Consider the following 18,759-nt stretch of genomic DNA (forward strand, 5'->3'; position numbering starts at 1 on the left):
GTAGATGGCATGGAAGAGAGGGTTACACTGACATTTAATACTGTTACACCAGAAATGTTACGTACTACATATGTACAATAATTTCAGAAGGAGGATACAAGTCGTTGGAAAAACAATCCAGGCAGAGTTTCTGAACATATTATGTCCTAGACTCTTTTTTTTATTGTTTAATGTGGAAGGATTGGATATCTTTCAGCGTATTTACTAAACCTGGCAATGACAAATAAACACACCTGGACGATATAGCAGGACATCAATAATAAGATAGTAAGATCAGTATTTGTCTCTCATCGAATCAAGCGATTGTAGACGATGTATTGATCAGACAAATCCATTAACATTGGTTGCATCATCCAAAATGCAAAATCAATTTGTTTCAAGTCAGAAAATCTTTCTTTTAAATCAGTCGATAGAATCTCAGATGATCGAAAGTAACAAGTATAACTATAGATAATATTTTCACATGATCGAATGCCTCCCTTAACAATCAAATTGCCCCCTGTGGGGCAAGGGCTTCACGTTGAGGATATTGATCCCCATGAATGAATATTGAAAATACAATTTGTGTTTTGTCTTTGTTTTCAAATTCAATTTTAAATATTATTGCTCAAAATAATGGTTCGGGATCAATACATTTATAAGTACGAAGATATAAAAAACGAAATATATATATTAGGTCCAATCCCTAAACAAATGTGTAAAGAAAAATGCAGTAAATATATGTAATTAATAATTACTAATTATGCAGTAAATAATAATTTTTGTTATAAATGCATAAAATCCACGGTCTAGTAATAAATTATTGTTCAGATACATAAATTCTCAAATGCTGGATAAAGCAAATTTGATTAAATCCCTTGAAGATACTTTTTCCTCCAGGAGGAGAATTGTATTCTAGTTTTTTTTTACATTACATAACGTACAATAGTTTCTTTAAATTCATGTAAATAATGCAAGTAACTCGAATGAATAATATGAGCAACCTTATAGTCGTAATATGAACATGGTTAATCCAAAGAAATGTAATCAAAGATAGACTGCGGATGTTTATGAAATTTCCAATTTATAAGACAAACTTTAAGAAAGTGAAATGAAATAGAATCCTATTTTTCATGGGAACAGCCTTTCTGGATTTAAAACAAATAAAAATCGTACAAAATTCTATCGATATAATTTTATATTATAGCATTCTTTTTAAATTTTCATATGCCATCAATGCATAAACATCCGCAGTCTAGTAATAGAATTATAAAAATAAATAATTGGTGAACCGAAAGTCGAAGCTCTGCTAAGGAAGTCGACGTCATATAATAATAGAATACAATTTTAGTCATTAATATCTTGCAAACTATTAGCTGTTGTCTTTCAAAGAGGTAGACTAGCATACTTGGCCTGATGAGTACTGCAATCTGCCAAGGGCTCATTAAAAAGTTAGCGTAACGCTTGGAGAGTTCCCCTCGTGAGACCAAACTCAACATCATTCAGATAATTGTATAATATAATATAGATAACTTTAATCATACTCAATTTGAATTACTGTAAATGAGTTGTACATTTTGCATAACTAAAAATGACATAAACAAGATCTTGATTTAGACTTATTTATATGTACAACCGAAAACGCGATTTATTAATTCTGTTCAAAGAATTGGACGTTTACATAGTTCGAACCGCCTCACTGTGCTCTAGAAGTCAGTTCTAGTGCGAATTAATTATTGTGCGAGGAAAAATTGACATTTTGTGTAAAAATTACTTAATAGTTATTGTGACACTCTCTAAGTGATTTTTAGTGCAAGTGATCCTGAAAATGTTCCTATTACAACTAATACAACATTTACGTATTCGATCGATAAGAGCAAGTGGTACACTTCGTAATTTTCGAAGAGCATTTTCTTTTTAACACTTCTTTTTAACTCACGTGACAATCATTTCAAACTGAATGTCCAACAATCACCACAGAAAATAAGATACGCCTCGGATGATACAATGTTAAAAATCAGTCAAGGTTTGTGTCATCGTTCGTGTTGCACGAATTTTGCATTCGAAAGTTACTTGGGGTAAACTTTCCCTTGCGTAACCAGAAATTTTGACCTTTCTCCTATAAATTTTTGCCTTATTCCTACGTTATCCAGTAGATTTGAACGAAAAGATGTGGGAAATCCAAGTTTCCATCCTGGAGGATCAATGGTTCAAAAGTTATAAGCGTTTAAAGTTGAGCGATTTCCAGTGTTTTTGACAGATTAGCGCCGCTATATTGTGTGCAGCGACGCACAGTGGTCTAGAAGTCAGTTCTAGTGCGAATTAATTATTGTGCGAGGAAAAAATTGACATTTCGTGTAAAAATTACTTTTAAATATTTGAGTAAAGTAAAAAAACATAATTTACAATACTGACTACTTGTTTATCAATTTAATAATTATATAAGTGTTACAAATATAATATAAAAGATTATTATTCACTGTCGGAGTTTGTAGTTGATCGAATTTTTGGTGCTTTCACCATCTGCAAAGCTGTGGGATCGAGACGTAACTTTTTACATACTACATTTTTTCCTGCAGACCTAATTCAGATATAATTGGATGTGAAGACAATAAAAAATAATTAAACAAATCTATGTTTGTATGTTCCGCAGAATCCTTCCTACTTCTGTGTTCCCTTATAAATTTAAATTCCTTGTTTTTTGCCTCTTGCGCTTCCTCTCCAAGCTGACCAATCGGTAAAATCGCATGTTTTATCATTTCTGCTCCATGTATCAGCACTTTGTGAACGCTTGTAGGCATATAAAACCACGAATATAGAGACACAAATTTTTTTGCGGTTTCAAATGCATTTACTTTAAACATTTCTGCATCTACTTCATATCCACATGAAATGGTTTGAACTTCAAACTTTGAAGAATCATGCACATCCTGTATATAATCTCTTCGTCTACTCCCGTAATTTTCAAGTTCATGAATGTCGATCTCATTAAAGGGGAATACTATGATCGATTCTAACAAAGTCTTAATTTTTGACAGAAATCTATCTTTATAATTATTGCCTATTTTCCAACGTTTCGCAATATTTTTGATAAAGTTCTCTAAAATTCCTTCAATATTGTGTCCGCTCACATACCTTCCGGTAAAAATAGCCTCTTGTAATCCACTAACGCAATCCCTTCGTTTCAAATTCTTCAATTTGAACCATTCTTCGAACAACTCTAAGCGGGTGATCGTAGATACGTTTACTAAAATATTAAAATAAAATAATAATGGGATTGCGGGGGATCGCGTTTTCTCTTTGCCGGTTATGGAGATAAAGTAAGCTTTCTAATTGAATACTTCGCAACGCGTGCAAATGCGTGCAAATTTTGTAAAACTTACGACATTCTAATAATTTTTCTTAAAAAGTATCGGTTCATAAAATATATCACAAAGTGTGTGAAGGGAACATAAACCTACTATTTCCAGTTACAGCCATACTGATAATATCATATACAAACAAGGTACTAACACAATTTCTGCACACTTCAAGAAAGAACTCGATATTTTCAGGTTATAATTTGTAGCAATTGACTAACGCAGAACAAAAACAAAATGTGATTACAGGAATGTTGACAGTCTGGCCAACAATAATACGGTGATGTGATTTACTAATTTTGCTTTTGTTATTGTAGTATACATATCAAACTATCATACAAGTATAAATTTTAACAGAATTACGTTAGTTGGTATTTTTAATTTATTCGCGCTAGAACTGATTTTTAGACCACAGTGCGCCTCTACAATTCGTTAGGCTAAACAGGTTACCAGAACAAAATACAAATTTCAAGTTTGTAGAATTTATTTATACTTTTTTTTTAGTAAATGGAAACAATCCAAATATTTGTTTTTAAATAGTCGAAAGAATTATAATGATACCACAAACACCTTATAGTACTAAAATATTATTGTATCCGTCGACATTATAAAAGCAATTCCTTCCCTTCTCATACCTTGAATTTATTCAGTTAAAAGTCTTATTGTTAGTTGATTTTTATTATCTAAATTTCCTACTTTGTAAGCTTTTCGTTGCGATAATAAATAAGAATAATTATAGACCAGAATTTCAAGTAATTCAAGAATTCAGTTTCAAGAATTTCATGAAACTGTTTCTAAAGACAAGTCAAGGCCTTCCTGATTGGTTGCTACAACGAATCCACGCATCCTGTGATTGGCTATTTCACATCATGCGACGTTTCGTGTGTTGCCAGGCGCAAAAACAAAAATAACAACACATTAATAATAACAACACAGTTTAGATTTTCTTAAATTAAAATTTTAGGTCATTTACAAACCAAATCATGTGAAAATATTAAGTATAAACATTATAGATTACAATAAAAATATTACGGTATCAATGTAGCATAGCAGAATACACATTTTCTCCACAAATATGAAATAAAGAATATTTTCAAAGTATCCGGAATTAATTGCAAGAGTGTATAAGTTGTAAACATATCCGTTCGAGTGCGACAGAGTTGACGTTACCCTTCTCGTGTACAATGACTCCCATTAATATTCGGACGCTCTTAGAAAAACAATAACTTTTTAACTTAGACCAATTAGTTTATTACATGATGTGAAAAGAAATTTTCTCAAAAATAGTTCTTGGTCAAACTTGTAGAGAAAATACTAAAAGTTCATTTTACAACATTTTTATATGGATCTATATTAAAAAGTTATAAAATACGTTTCGTAGATCTGTGTCAATTGTATCCATCGTAAAAGTTTCATCGAAACCGGTTGATGCGGAAAAAAACGACAGACATTGAAAGATGTAAGAATCTTTAGGTTTATTGCAGTTAGAGGCTGAAAAACCTGGAAAACTGCAACTTGACCATCTTTAAACTTTTGTAACTCGTTACAACGTCGACCGATTTTAATGAAATTTTCAGAATATGATACGTGTTCTCTACATTTTGCATATAAGCCTACATAAAAGGTTGCAAAATAAAATTTATAGTATTTTCTCTGCAATTCCGAAAACTTGTAATTTTTTTCAAAAATTTTGTTCACGTTGTGTAGAACTCCCCGCTAAATGTAATTCCGCGAACGTCGTTACACGATTCGGTGTCGCGGGAGAGCTACGCGCTCGATGACGAAAAATTGCGTGTCGACCGCTCATCTCCATAATATTTGGATCATTGTCTTCGATACAGCGAACCACGACTCATTATATCGAGACACATCGTATTAAACACACGCGCTTATCGCTTCTACGCTTTATTCTGGTTATAGTTATATCATTACACGCGGATTTCTCGAGTTCCGGATTCGGCATTTATCTAACGCACGATTATCACACACAATTCTCGTTACGGAGTGTTCAACCACTAGTGCAGTTCAAATAAACTCAATTCTTGTTCTTTCGAAAGTTAATCGAAAAGTGTTCCTTTCTTTTGTGCTCGTCGCTCATTGTATATTGTATATCCTCGTCAGGATAGTCCCGGTTATCCTCCTGAAATTCTCTGCACAAACAGTTCTAAAGTTCTAACATTCAAAAAAATGTTAAATTGTATGGTCGAATATTAAAAAAGCTATCATCTTCTTAAGAGTGTCCGAATATTAGTGGGAGTCACTTTAGGTAGCAAAGGACGCACTCTGGTACTTTACTGCGTCGGACAAGGTATAGTGATCGATCATGATCATGAAAGTTCTTATACCTACATACATACATACCCCATTCCGTCTTTTTGTGGAAATACCTCGCCGTATTTGCTTCAACAATCCACCATCACTTTGTGAATGAAAAGAAAATACTCTTATCGAAGGTGAAGTATTTTGCAGGAAATGTATCGGCAGGTTTGAAATTAATTTTCTAGATTAACTTTGAAGAGTGTTGTCATCGTAGTCGTGATTATCCTATTGATTTAACTAATAGAAAATAGTGTTTTTTAGGTACATATGTATACAATAATGTTTGAAGTATACATACAAGTATATGTATTGCTTTCTAAAGTGTACATTTTTCAGAAATTTGTTGAAGGTAGACAGTACATCAAAACTTAAACTAAAATAAAAATTTTCCACCTGAATTGCAACAAACCGCAGTGACATAGAAATATATTTTCTCTAAATATATGCAATAGGTTGAAAATAATATAAAAGCATTTTTAAATTCGACTAATGTTTTTAATGTTTTAATGCTTTCATGATTTCTCAAAGTTACCTTCAATTTTTTGAAAATACACTTATAATTTTTTTACCTATCTATTTTATAGGCTATCTATTATAACTTTATAAGTTATGCATTTTTAATATGTCGAAATATGCAAAATATATGCAAAATATATGCAAGATGTACGCAAGGTAAATGCATACGGATCTGTAAAATAGTAATTATTTTATTGTTTGATTTATTATAATTTAAATTACAATATACAACAATAGTTTTTTCGATAGCGTCGATTGTAAATTGATGCCTCTTGTCTGTTAAAATTAATTTATACGCTGAGAAAGAGCGTTCTACATCACATGATGTTATAGGGGCATATTTAAATTTACCCCAATGATGTGCCAGAAGCCAGAACCTCTCGTAGTCCCTCAACGTGTTCACCCTTCAAATCTTGCTTATTTTTAATAATACATAAAATAATACAGTACAATAATACAGTATTTAATAATACAGTACACTTTAAAGTGTACATTTCGTTCTAATACAGATTCCATTTAATGTGTAACTTTTTCTCCATAATCACCGGGTACAATTTTTTAATTTTCTATAACTGTAGTTACCAAATCTATAGATTCCGTTAGAGGTAATCCTATTGTTTCCGATTCCTTCATGGCCTCAGGTAACATTTGGAAATGGCTCTAAATAAATGTTAAATTTTGTTGTAAATGCTTCGTAACGCTTCTTTCGCCGATTTAATTGACCAAGCCTCCTTTTCGTCGAACGACCCTATGACGTCTTTTATTCCTTCTAAATGCGTTCCATAAAAAACGCTGCTTCCAACCAGGTTCCCCTCTTGCTATTACAGGTTCTGGTGGCAATGGCATATTTTGTAATTTATTTTTATAAATTTCGACGCGTAATGGAGCTTTTAAAAATACTTTCTTAACAGTAGATATTAATTTATTAACAGAAGGGAATTGCAGTCGCACTTCCTCAGCAATTCGGTTTAGTCCATATACCAAACAAATCATGTGCAACAAATTTAGATAAAATATTTTCAAATGCTTCCCAGCTTTCAACATATACGTCGCTGCATCTGTGACGAGCAATAGTACTTTATCTCTCTTCGCCTCTTTTATAATACTTTATAATACTCTCATTGCTGAATTCACAAATCGAGCAATAGTTGCATAATTTGTTTCTGTTAATTGTGAATCATAGCAGCTCAATCTTTTAGGCACATCTATCTTATTTATTCTGACGTAGCATTAAATAATCGAATATTTATGCAAAATTTATATGCACTTATGCAAAACATATGCAATATGCAAAATAAAAATTATATTTTTAAAATGCTCTAATGACAAAACAAATTTCTGTTTAGGTCCGAGTTTTTTATCTATTTTCGATAAAAATATGCATAAACATCCGCAGTCTAATTATAACCTATCTATTATAGGATGTCAAGACGAATTTGGTAAGTATCATAATATAATAAAAAGAAAGAACTTGCAAAAAATTGCTATAATCACATGAAAGCTCTTTTGACACCATGCTATATCTGATAAAAACATTTTCCATCGGAGCGCTAATAACAGTGCAATATCTACCGATCATGATTCGTGACTCATCCTGTATATGCATACTGGTGGAGAAAATTGCAAGTCCTGGAACGAGAATATTTTATCTCATCAGCCTGATCGCACACATAAATGATGACAACGTATGTTAGATCACTAAAATATTGAATGAACAACGATGATATAATATTGTACGATACTTTAGAAAATGGAATGGATTACATTTAACTAATTTATACAAAGTTTATAACGTGGGGAATCGATTTCATGTATCAAACACATTTTGTTCTCATTTTTCTCAATTCATTCGAAAACCGTTCGTTCTATGAAAAAAAGTAATACGACATCAAAAACGCAGCCTGTCCAGATCTACAGGTTTTGTTTAACATATTTTTCAAGGGGCTTGGGGAACGTTTTCCCGTTATCCAATCGAGCTTAAACTTTGCACAGATTTTTTTTAATTATTTGGAACAATTGTGGGGTGTGCTGTAAAAGAAATTTTGACAAAACTTTTTGAAAATAATAGATAAGAGCCACCATACTAATAGTTTGAAAATACATCAAATATTCAGATTTGAAAGTATTAGATTATGTATAATAATTTAATAAACGAAATTAACTGAACTGAACTTTATTAACACAAGCAAACTGATTACTCAGCACACAGAAAACACGTCTTTTAGGTTTAAATGTCACACGTCAAGTGAGGATCACGGGCTAGAAAAAGAAGGCACACACAACAGATCGAATTAAGTAACCTCCTTCTTTTTCGAAGTCGGTTAAAAATAGAATGATGTGTCGAACAAATAAACAACTGTTTCATAAACAAACTGAAACATACCAATATTGAATCATATCGAATCGATTACTATGGAACATTAGATTAATTTTGACATATTTCAATAGAAAGAAATGGTTAAGTTACTTTTATTATCGATTTTCGGTTCCTACAGTTTCTACAGTTTATAGTAGTATTATAATATTTATGGTAAATAACATTACGCATCGTATTATGTTCACCATTCTTAGAAAACAAAAGTAGGTAAAGACAAAAGTTCAATAGTTGTAAATCAATATATTCTTGTGTATGTAACATCTGCTAATTATATTTGATATCTATTGGAATGTCTAGTAGAATGAAAAACTAAATTATTCGAAAAATATAAAAATTTTTGAGTAAAAACTTTAAATTATGAAAGGAACATCACATCGCGATCTATATACAATAATTAAATAGAAAGTACGTTCCATTTGGCCTCATTACTTAATATTTTATCCCTCTTTGACGTAGCCGACCACTGATAGCGAAAATCCTGGCAGCAAGCCCACTTCGTATATTTTTGCAGTTAACCACGCATACCGGGATTTACTTTCAGATTATTCTGTAGGACACAAAGATGCATTTAGTAAGTATCTTTATTATTCCTATCGGTCGAGCGACATCGAATTATTTAATATCCATTTATCTTATTAATTGATGCTTCTTTGATATTATTCGAACACGCGCACACCGGCTTAGAAATACGTTTAGGTATATTCAATCAAACCAATTAGAATATTTTCACTTATCCCTTAATAACCTCCAGTATAATTTTTTCGGCAAAATTACAGAACTGAAGCCAGGATATTATTTTCGGTTGAGGGTTTTCCTATTGAATAAGTTGATGAAATAGATTTTTCTTTCATTCTTCACTGCCCCAATGAAAGAAACGATAAGAGCGAACATTTGTATCCACATTAATAATAGTCTACTAAAAAAGTGTCTACTTTGGCTACACCAGTGGTCGGAAAACTCATTTAGATTTCTTTTAAGAGCCAAATTGCTTTACAAGGACCAAAGTTGGGCAAAAATTTTATTCAAATAAAGTGGATTTAAAACCCATTTGGAAAAACCCCACTTTATTCGAAATAATTATTTAAATAAAATTTTTGCCCAACTCTGACAAGAACCCTGTTTTTAGAAATCGGTTAAAACTAGGTACACTGAATAAAACTAGATATCATACTTTATAATAATCTTATTTGTTGATGGAAATAGAGTCGAAATTACACATTATTTGAATTTAGTTATAACACACTGACTGACTGAGAATTGTGTAATAAAAAATTTCCTAGTAATTTCTTCCTAAAACTCATCATTTAAGATTCTTCAGTGAACAATTCAATTTTTGAATATTAAAAATTATGAATATGTTACATAGATGGCATACGAATTTTAGAATGGTGGGGCATGGCACAAAAAAGTTGGGAAACACTGGTTTAATCTGTTTCAGTCTTAATGCGTAAAACTTTTTATACTACTATTTTATTACTAATTGTAATAGCACAGCTTCTAAATTTTTATGAAAACGATATTTTAAATTTTCCACAATGCTTGAACAATTCACAATGTTTGAAACTTTTTTCTGTAGTATCACTGGGGTATGTTCTCTCATTTTTCATAAGTTTCGTGATATAATATTGATAATTGCCAAAGTTGGAAGTTTTTATTGCTCTGAATGTCTGCGCGCAGAGTGCCGCGGTGCAAAGTGCTGGTGGCGTTTGTCAACAAAAACTGACTAAATAGTCACAATTTCTGGCGATGTTTATTTTCGAGGATGTTGAAAACTTCAAAGTAGAGAAATTAATGTCATTAGTGTAAATATTATCTTACAATCGAATTTAATATGACAACGCGTTAACTTCAACATGATTTCAAAATTAACTATCTTGAAAATTTTCCTTTTGCCGGTTTAATGAAAGAGTAAACATTGCTGCACTTACAATTAGTACGACACTTCCAATTAGTCCTAGTGCATTATCGAAAATAATAGGAGGAAACCATGGATTATAAGCGTTATTCGAAAAAAGTGCTGTTTTCTTCATATAATAATGACTCCATTTATTTTGTTTCTCATTCCGAATCATTAAAATCGGATATGCTATTTATATTCCCGGAACTTAAATATATGGGACACCCTGTATACATATAAATTTTTGTATTTTCTTCCACATATTTCTGTGCAATACTTATGCATTACTATATGTATACTTTTTGGTTTGGTTCGTTCCTCCTGCTTTTTGTAATCTGTGAAATGAATAAATATGAAATCGTTATATTAACAAAATAAATGGTCTTTCCAAATATAAGTGTGATCTTTAAAGCAAATCGTACAATTTTCGTTTCGTTCAATTTTTTTCAAAACCGCCTCGAACAATTGGGACAATTACTTTCTTCTATTTTTCTGAGCAAATAAACCAATTTTTCCCATACTAATAAAAGAAATTGTATGAATCGAAAGTGATGGCTTCTGAAAATTTTCAAAAAATGGTAGGATATAAAATTCGACAGAATTTAGTACAATTTTTATTGATTTCAGGTCTACAAAGACTACTACAAAAATAAAATCTTATTTTATTCCACTGTCTTCAAAGTCTATAAAAATTAAAAATTGCATAAACATCCGTAGTCTAGTTATAACTAAATATTTCACGCATGATTGCATATGACTTTTAAAACTGAGCAAATACGCATATATTTCCCAATACTTTAGTCTTAAAATGTATTTACGTCGCGCGCATGCACTGTTCAAACAGAATTAATTAACAAAAGTTGCGTAACACCCAACACATCAAATTAAATATTAATAATCTTTATGCTACAAAAAAAATCTTATTCAATTAGATCATTTATATTCGAGATTAATACTAATTATACTTTAAATTTAATACGTGACTTGACTTTATATGCATGAATAAGTGATTAAAAGAATGGAGTCATTAAAAAAGGTAAAACCGCGTAACGTAATAAACTGCCACACGACATTATTTAGATTAGTAAATACCACAGAATGAAATTATACAAGAACCTGACCCAGTAACCGCAATTTGAATGGTGCTTGAAACAAATTAATAAAAAGGTCGATCAACAGATTAATTGGAACGAAATGAATGAAATGTTATAGGTATACTATAATTAACAGCAATGAATCTCTTTTTGACATTTTTGTAGCACAATTAAAGAGAGTTGTCAAAATGTGCATGTTCCTGCCCACTTACGTAATTGTAAACTGTTTCAGAATCTGCTCATTATTGCAGTATTAAAATAGGAAATTGTTAACATTCGGAAGAATAAAGAAATATTTTATCCACATGATGATGTATAGTAGCAATAATTATTAGCCAGCGGATCCTTATGCAAAATAAAGACTTTCTACCTCAATTGCAACAAACTAGAATAAAATAGAAATTGATTTTCTTTCTTAATATGTTCAACAGGTTGAAAACAATATATCAATATTTTTAAATTTTTCTAATGTTCTTACTGTTTACACTTACCCATTTTTGTCATAAATGCATAAAAAATCCGCAGTCTAACAATTATTATTTATCAGTGTAAATGGAGTGTTACAAGATTTACAAAAAAAACATATACATATATGTCTTATACTTCTTTTTATTCAGACTTCAATTCTCTTTTCAACCACAAGATTAAAACTTACCGTTTCCTTTATCTCGATCGACAATTTGTTAATAACATATATTAATATTCTCAGCGCACTGGGTCGACCTGATGCTACTACCTAAGCAATTTTGCAAATTACCCAAAATTATTACACAAAATTTTTAACGTTTCGGTCAATATTTAGACCATTTTCAAAAAACATTTTCATATAATTGCGTTTGCTAAGTGAACAAATTATTTTAAACTCTTTACAACTTTATAACACATGTTGATAAAATTTTGTGGTAATTTGCAAAATTGCTTAGGTAGTAGCATCAGATCGAACCAGTGCGCTGAAAACACACACATATTAATATACGTTATTAAAACTTACCCTTTTCAAACAAAGAAACAAAAACAAAATTTAAAGAAAAAACTAATCCATTGTATGCTATTCTTGAAACCATACAGCTTCGTTTCAAGTATTTTTTCATATACCAAATAGTTTATATAGTAATTTAGGTGGCACATACAGCTGAATCGCTCTGTATGATATATATGAAGTACTTACATGAATTTTCTTTTAACAAATCTATCGACATACTTTGGTGCAGGTGTGCTCATGCTTGTGCCGAATTCATCTTGACGAGTATCCGGTCATCATAAAAATCAACCTCTTTTGAGGATTTCGGGGAGTATTCTCAGCACACGTTCGCTTAGTTGGATAGCGTTCGAACATTCACAGTACATATGTACATAGTTTACGTGTGTTGTTGCACAAAAGTGGACTTATGTTAGCCTAAAGCTGTGTTCATAGCAGTGTGGACGTATGTATGTCATATAGCCATGTGTATTTGATTATATCAGAAGATCGCGAAGCTCGCAACTTTTCGATTTCGATAGAACTACCACATCAGTTAAAATGACTGGTCTTACAAGATTTATTTTAAAATTCTTGTAGATAGATTTGCTTCATTTGGTTTTAATCACTCGGTATATAGATTCAAGTTGTTTGTAAAAATAATAGCGAATCGTTCCTTTACGACACAAAATATCGATTTATCAAGCCAGCGTATTCTCACTATGTTTCTTCTATTACAATTGTGTTCATAATAAATATTATTCGTTAAATGATCTTTGGATCGTTTGATTTAAAATCTCCCACAATTCTTACTTCATGTTACATTTTTTTCCGCAATGATTTGGTTCTATCGTTTGGTACAATTATAAAATACTTTCGTGGCTCACTGTATGTACAATTTGAAAAATATCGTTGGCGAACTTGGTGGAACTAATTTCATTTAATATTTGGTATGTGCGCCCATTTACTTTAAATATTCTTTACTTATTTTATGACAATATTTTAAAATGCCATCTAACAGTATTGTTGGAATGATTGATTTACAAAAATATTGTATTCCTTCAACATATTTTCATTTATTGTAGATACAGTCAAAAACATTTGAAATATCACAATTTACTGAGTGTCCATAGGGTGCTAGTGATGGTTGAATGTACAAGGGAATTATCGACGCGCTATTGAATTTATCAATAAACAATTCCACGTTCTAAATGATTTTTGCCGCACGATTTCAAAACATTTCTCGCATTCATTTTGTAGTTATATGTATACAATAAAATATGATTGCGGTAAATGTAGTTTAATTCTGTGAGAATTATTTAAACCAGAACGAATTGGTATGCCATCCCATTTTTAAAAAATGGAGGGTGCTCCTCTACTTAGTTTTCCTATCCAATTAATAAAATAAAAAATTAAGATGATGTCAGCTGTGATTTTATAGAAATTATCTAGTAAGTAACACTATCTAGTAATTTGTATCAATAACGAAATTTTCATATGACTGATCTGTCAAAACGATGTTCTTAAAATATATAATAATAACATATTATTAACTTACCATTATGAAACTATCAATACACAGAATCTTCACATTATGTCGCAATTATAATAATAATATCAATGTTGGACGAATGTTATTCCAAATGACGAATAATTATTAACTATACTGTTCGCGAATAAGGTTGTTCAATTTATTTATTATTCACGAATAACAAATAAATTGCATAGGGTCTTCCATTAAGAAGTGTTATTTTAAATAATAAAAAAACGCTGTTTTTTGCAATTAACAATTTTCTACAATTTAATATTTTTACAGTTTTATAGTCTTACTAACCACGTGTTGAAGAATGACAACTCTAATCTAAGTACGGATGAAAAATAACTTTCGGTTATCTTTTCTTAAAAATTGTAAATCAAAAAATGCCCATCATGTTTCCATCACTTTTCCAAAAAATCATTTGAAATTTTCTGAGGTTTGACTGTTTCAACACTTCAAAAAGAAAAGTACATACCACTGCCTGAGTAATAAATAATATACGTAAGAAACATCTTTTTTATATGATGCTACTTTATTACAACACCAGACATACAGTCGCAAATAAGAAATATGAAATAACAAATAACGAATAAGAGATGATCTCTTTCAAATAAATAACTAGAGTAATTCATCAAATGCGAAATTGATTAAATATGATTATTTATTTCTTCACACTTATTGAAATAAAGCTTTATTTGTACGATGCTCAACAGTGAACAATAATAATACAATTTTTATTAAGAGCAGAGTCAATTACAAATAAATAATAACGAGAGTATGCAATTCGTCAAATGAGAAATTGATTTATTTCTTACACACTTATTCAAACAAAACTTTATTTGTACAATGCTCTTAACAGTTAACAATATATAATACAATTTTTATTAAGAGCAGTGTGCGTGTATGGATTATAGATGATTTGGTTTTGCTACTTTTTATTACAGCACCCAGACATGTCGCAAATAAGAAACATGAAATAACGAACAACGAATAAGTGATCTCTCTTTGAAATATAAATGACGGGAGTAATTAATTCGTCATATAAGAGAGAAGTTCATTAGATATGTTTATTTTATTTCTTACATACTTATTCAAAATAAAATTTTATGTGTACTGTGTACAATGTCCAAACTGTGAACACAATATACACAGTTTTAAGAGCAGCGTGTATGGATTTTTTCTTACTTATCGACTAAACAATTTATTCTTCTATATTGATTATCCGGGATAGCGCGAACGCAGTCCCGACTAACAAAAATTATACGCCCGAGATATCCACATTAGGGATATTCGCAGGGGTCAGCTCAACCTAAGTGCAATGGAAGAGCCTCACCCTGGAGGAACCGCCTTCGTGATCACGGTAACCTCTACGCCAGGTAAGTATGCTTACTGCCACTTCTGGACGGTATATGAAGGCTATACCGTACACTTTTAACTGCGGGAAACCTCTTCATCGTCCATGCACTCTAGCGGCCGCTTCGAGACTTAATATCACCCATCCCCAACTGTTAGATAGGACCTGTTACGACAATATGTACGTATCCTTATTCGAAAACGTACACATATGTATTATATTATGTATGTAGAATGTACATATATAACGTGTATACAGATATGAAGTATTATTTTTCTAAATGCCTATCTGTGATTACTGTTTCTGTATTGACTGCTTCGTTTTGGAGAAAATCGCAAAAAAAGAAACAAGACAGGTTTTTATTTTTGTACTTATTTATTTACATTTTATATTTTTTTTTATTTTATTTTTTTTTACTCCAAAATATCTGAATACATAACTGACTAAAGACTGATTAAGGAATCATAGAAGAAAGCAAGAATCTAAACAAACGAAAGAATGTAAAGGATAACATCAAGTGTTTACATATCTCACTGTCATAACTCACACAATAATGTCAAAACAATCATAAATATAATATATCACAAATAAAAGAGAGACTTTTTGCCTTAGTTTTTCGGTTCTCTACACGCTCCTGAAGTTTTGCCATTTAAATTAGGGACACCCTGTATAGTCGTTGGTTTGCTTGTACAGTTAGAAAGAGTACAATTCAATACATAATGAGTTAATGGCATACAGTAACCACACGATTGAAAAAATTAATAATTATACTGAATCAAAAGTTAATACAAACCTAAGATTGATAAATGGTTTATCAATTGAGTGTATTTTAATTTTAAGTATAAGAGTATAATCATAAAAATAGATATACCTTTTTGTAAAAGTTTTATTTCATTGAATTTGTACCTACATCTACAGTCTCTATTTTTACAATGACATTGCAGCGAATATGAAATACTAAAAACAAAACGATTGTTATAAATATTGAATTAGAAACATATTCATAAATTAAGTACTTGGAAAAGTAACACGTATGCTTTTTTTATCTTTATTCAAACAATTTTCTACACAAATAGTGAAAGAAATTGTCCTTAATTGTGCTTAATGGTCTTTTAAGTTTTGTTAGTGTATGTGCATAATGTGAATGTTAATCAATATTACTGAAAGATGTTTATAACTTTTAAAATATAGAATTATGACTAAATGATAAATACATGATTTTGCTATTAAATACAAACAAATTTAACTATTGTCACGTCCGGTGGTTCAGCCATCGATAATAATTGATAATCAATCATGTATAACATATACTTTTTAAATTTATTTTTTTTAATGCTTCCCTAGTAGCACAAAATATTGTATACATATTCATATAATATTAAAAAGAGATTCAATCTTTTTTTAATATTCAAATATACATACAATATTTATTTCATATTACGAAAAAAATATTTTTTTTTTTAATATTCAGGAAATATTTATTTCATATTACGAAAAAAATTTTTTTTTTTAATATTCAGGAAATGTTTATTTCATATTATGAAAAAAATATTTTTTTCTAAATATTCAGGAAATGTTTATTTCATATTATGAAAAAAATATTTTTTTCTAAATATTCAGGAAATATTTATTTCATATTATGAAAAAAATATTTTTTTCTAAATATTCAGGAAATGTTTATTTCATATTATGAAAAAAATATTTTTTTCTAAATATTCAGGAAATATTTATTTCATATTATGAAAAAAATATTTTTTTCTAAATATTCAGGAAATGTTTATTTCATATTATGAAAAAAATATTTTTTTCTAAATATTCAGGAAATATTTATTTCATATTATGAAAAAAATATTTTTTTCTAAATATTCAGGAAATGTTTATTTCATATTATGAAAAAGATATTTTTTTCTAAATATTCAGGAAATGTTTATTTCATATTATGAAAAAAATATTTTTTTCTAAATATTCAGGAAATATTTATTTCATATTATGAAAAAAATATTTTTTTCTAAATATTCAGGAAATGTTTATTTCATATTATGAAAAAAATATTTTTTTCTAAATATTCAGGAAATATTTATTTCATATTATGAAAAAAATATTTTTTTCTAAATATTCAGGAAATGTTTATTTCATATTATGAAAAAAATATTTTTTTCTAAATATTCAGGAAATATTTATTTCATATTATGAAAAAAATATTTTTTTCTAAATATTCAGGAAATGTTTATTTCATATTATGAAAAAGATATTTTTTTCTAAATATTCAGGAAATGTTTATTTCATATTATGAAAAAAAAAATTTTTTCTAAGTATTCAGGAAATATTTATTTCATATTATGAAAAAAAATATTTCTTTTTAATATTCAGGAAATATTTATTTCATATTATGAAAAAATTATTTTTTTCTATATGTTAAATGAATCTTTATTTCATATTACAAGAAAAATATTTGTTTTCAAGCATTAAATGAATCTGTATTTCATATTATGAAAAAAATATTTTTTCTCATTATAAAATGAATCTTTATTTAATATTGGAAATATAATATTTTTTTCTAATATACAGATAATATTTATTTCATATCATGAAAAAATAGTTTTTCTTATTATAAAATGAATTTTTGTGTAATATTAGAAAGAGAATATATTTTTTTTTAATGTACAGGAAATATTTTATGTTTATATCACGGAAAAATATTATTATTCCGGAATATGCTGGAAACATACACACCTTTCATATTACAAAGCAAGTAGTGGTTTCAAATATAAAATAAATCGTCATTGAATATTGGAAGTAAAATTTTTACTTCTAATTTACTTTGAATTCGTGTGTGTCACTTAATCGACATACATTTATATTATAACATCATTAATTAACTATGAGTCTGTTGCTACAAACTTTTTAATCTTACAGTTCAATCACATATTGTGTAAGACGTAAGAGCTACAAGATTATTTTTCGTGCAACAACTTTGTCGCATTAATGTTCTTATAATATAAATGTATGTCGATTAAGTGACACACACGAATTCAAATTAAATTAAAAGTAAACATTTTACTTCGCATCATATTTTAGAACAAATATTTTTCCATGATAAACATGAAATATTTCCTACATATTAAAAAAGAATATTCTATTTCTAACATTACATAAAGATTCCTTTTATAATGAGAAAAAATATATTTCATAATATTATAGATATTATCTGCAAATTAATAAAAATATATTTTTCGCGTAATATGAAATAAAGATTCATTTAATATTTAGAAAAAAATATTTTTTTCATAATATGAAATAAATATTGGTAATTATTTACAAAAGCACCACCCTCTCCGATTTTGATAAAATTTATATATGATATAGATA

The 18,759-nt window shown here is 29.2% G+C and overlaps 1 non-coding gene across 1 annotated transcript; it reads right to left on the reverse strand.

The window, feature by feature from the left end:
• Nucleotides 1-15,258: 15,258 nt before the first annotated feature.
• LOC143213823 (U1 spliceosomal RNA) lies at nt 15,259-15,420 on the reverse strand. The gene has a single exon (XR_013010042.1). It is a non-coding gene; the product is annotated as a U1 spliceosomal RNA (small nuclear RNA).
• Between the last annotated feature and the right edge of the window lie 3,339 nt (nt 15,421-18,759).

Source organism: Lasioglossum baleicum, chromosome 11 (assembly GCF_051020765.1).
Source record: "Lasioglossum baleicum chromosome 11, iyLasBale1, whole genome shotgun sequence".
Lineage (NCBI taxonomy): Eukaryota > Metazoa > Arthropoda > Insecta > Hymenoptera > Halictidae > Lasioglossum > Lasioglossum baleicum.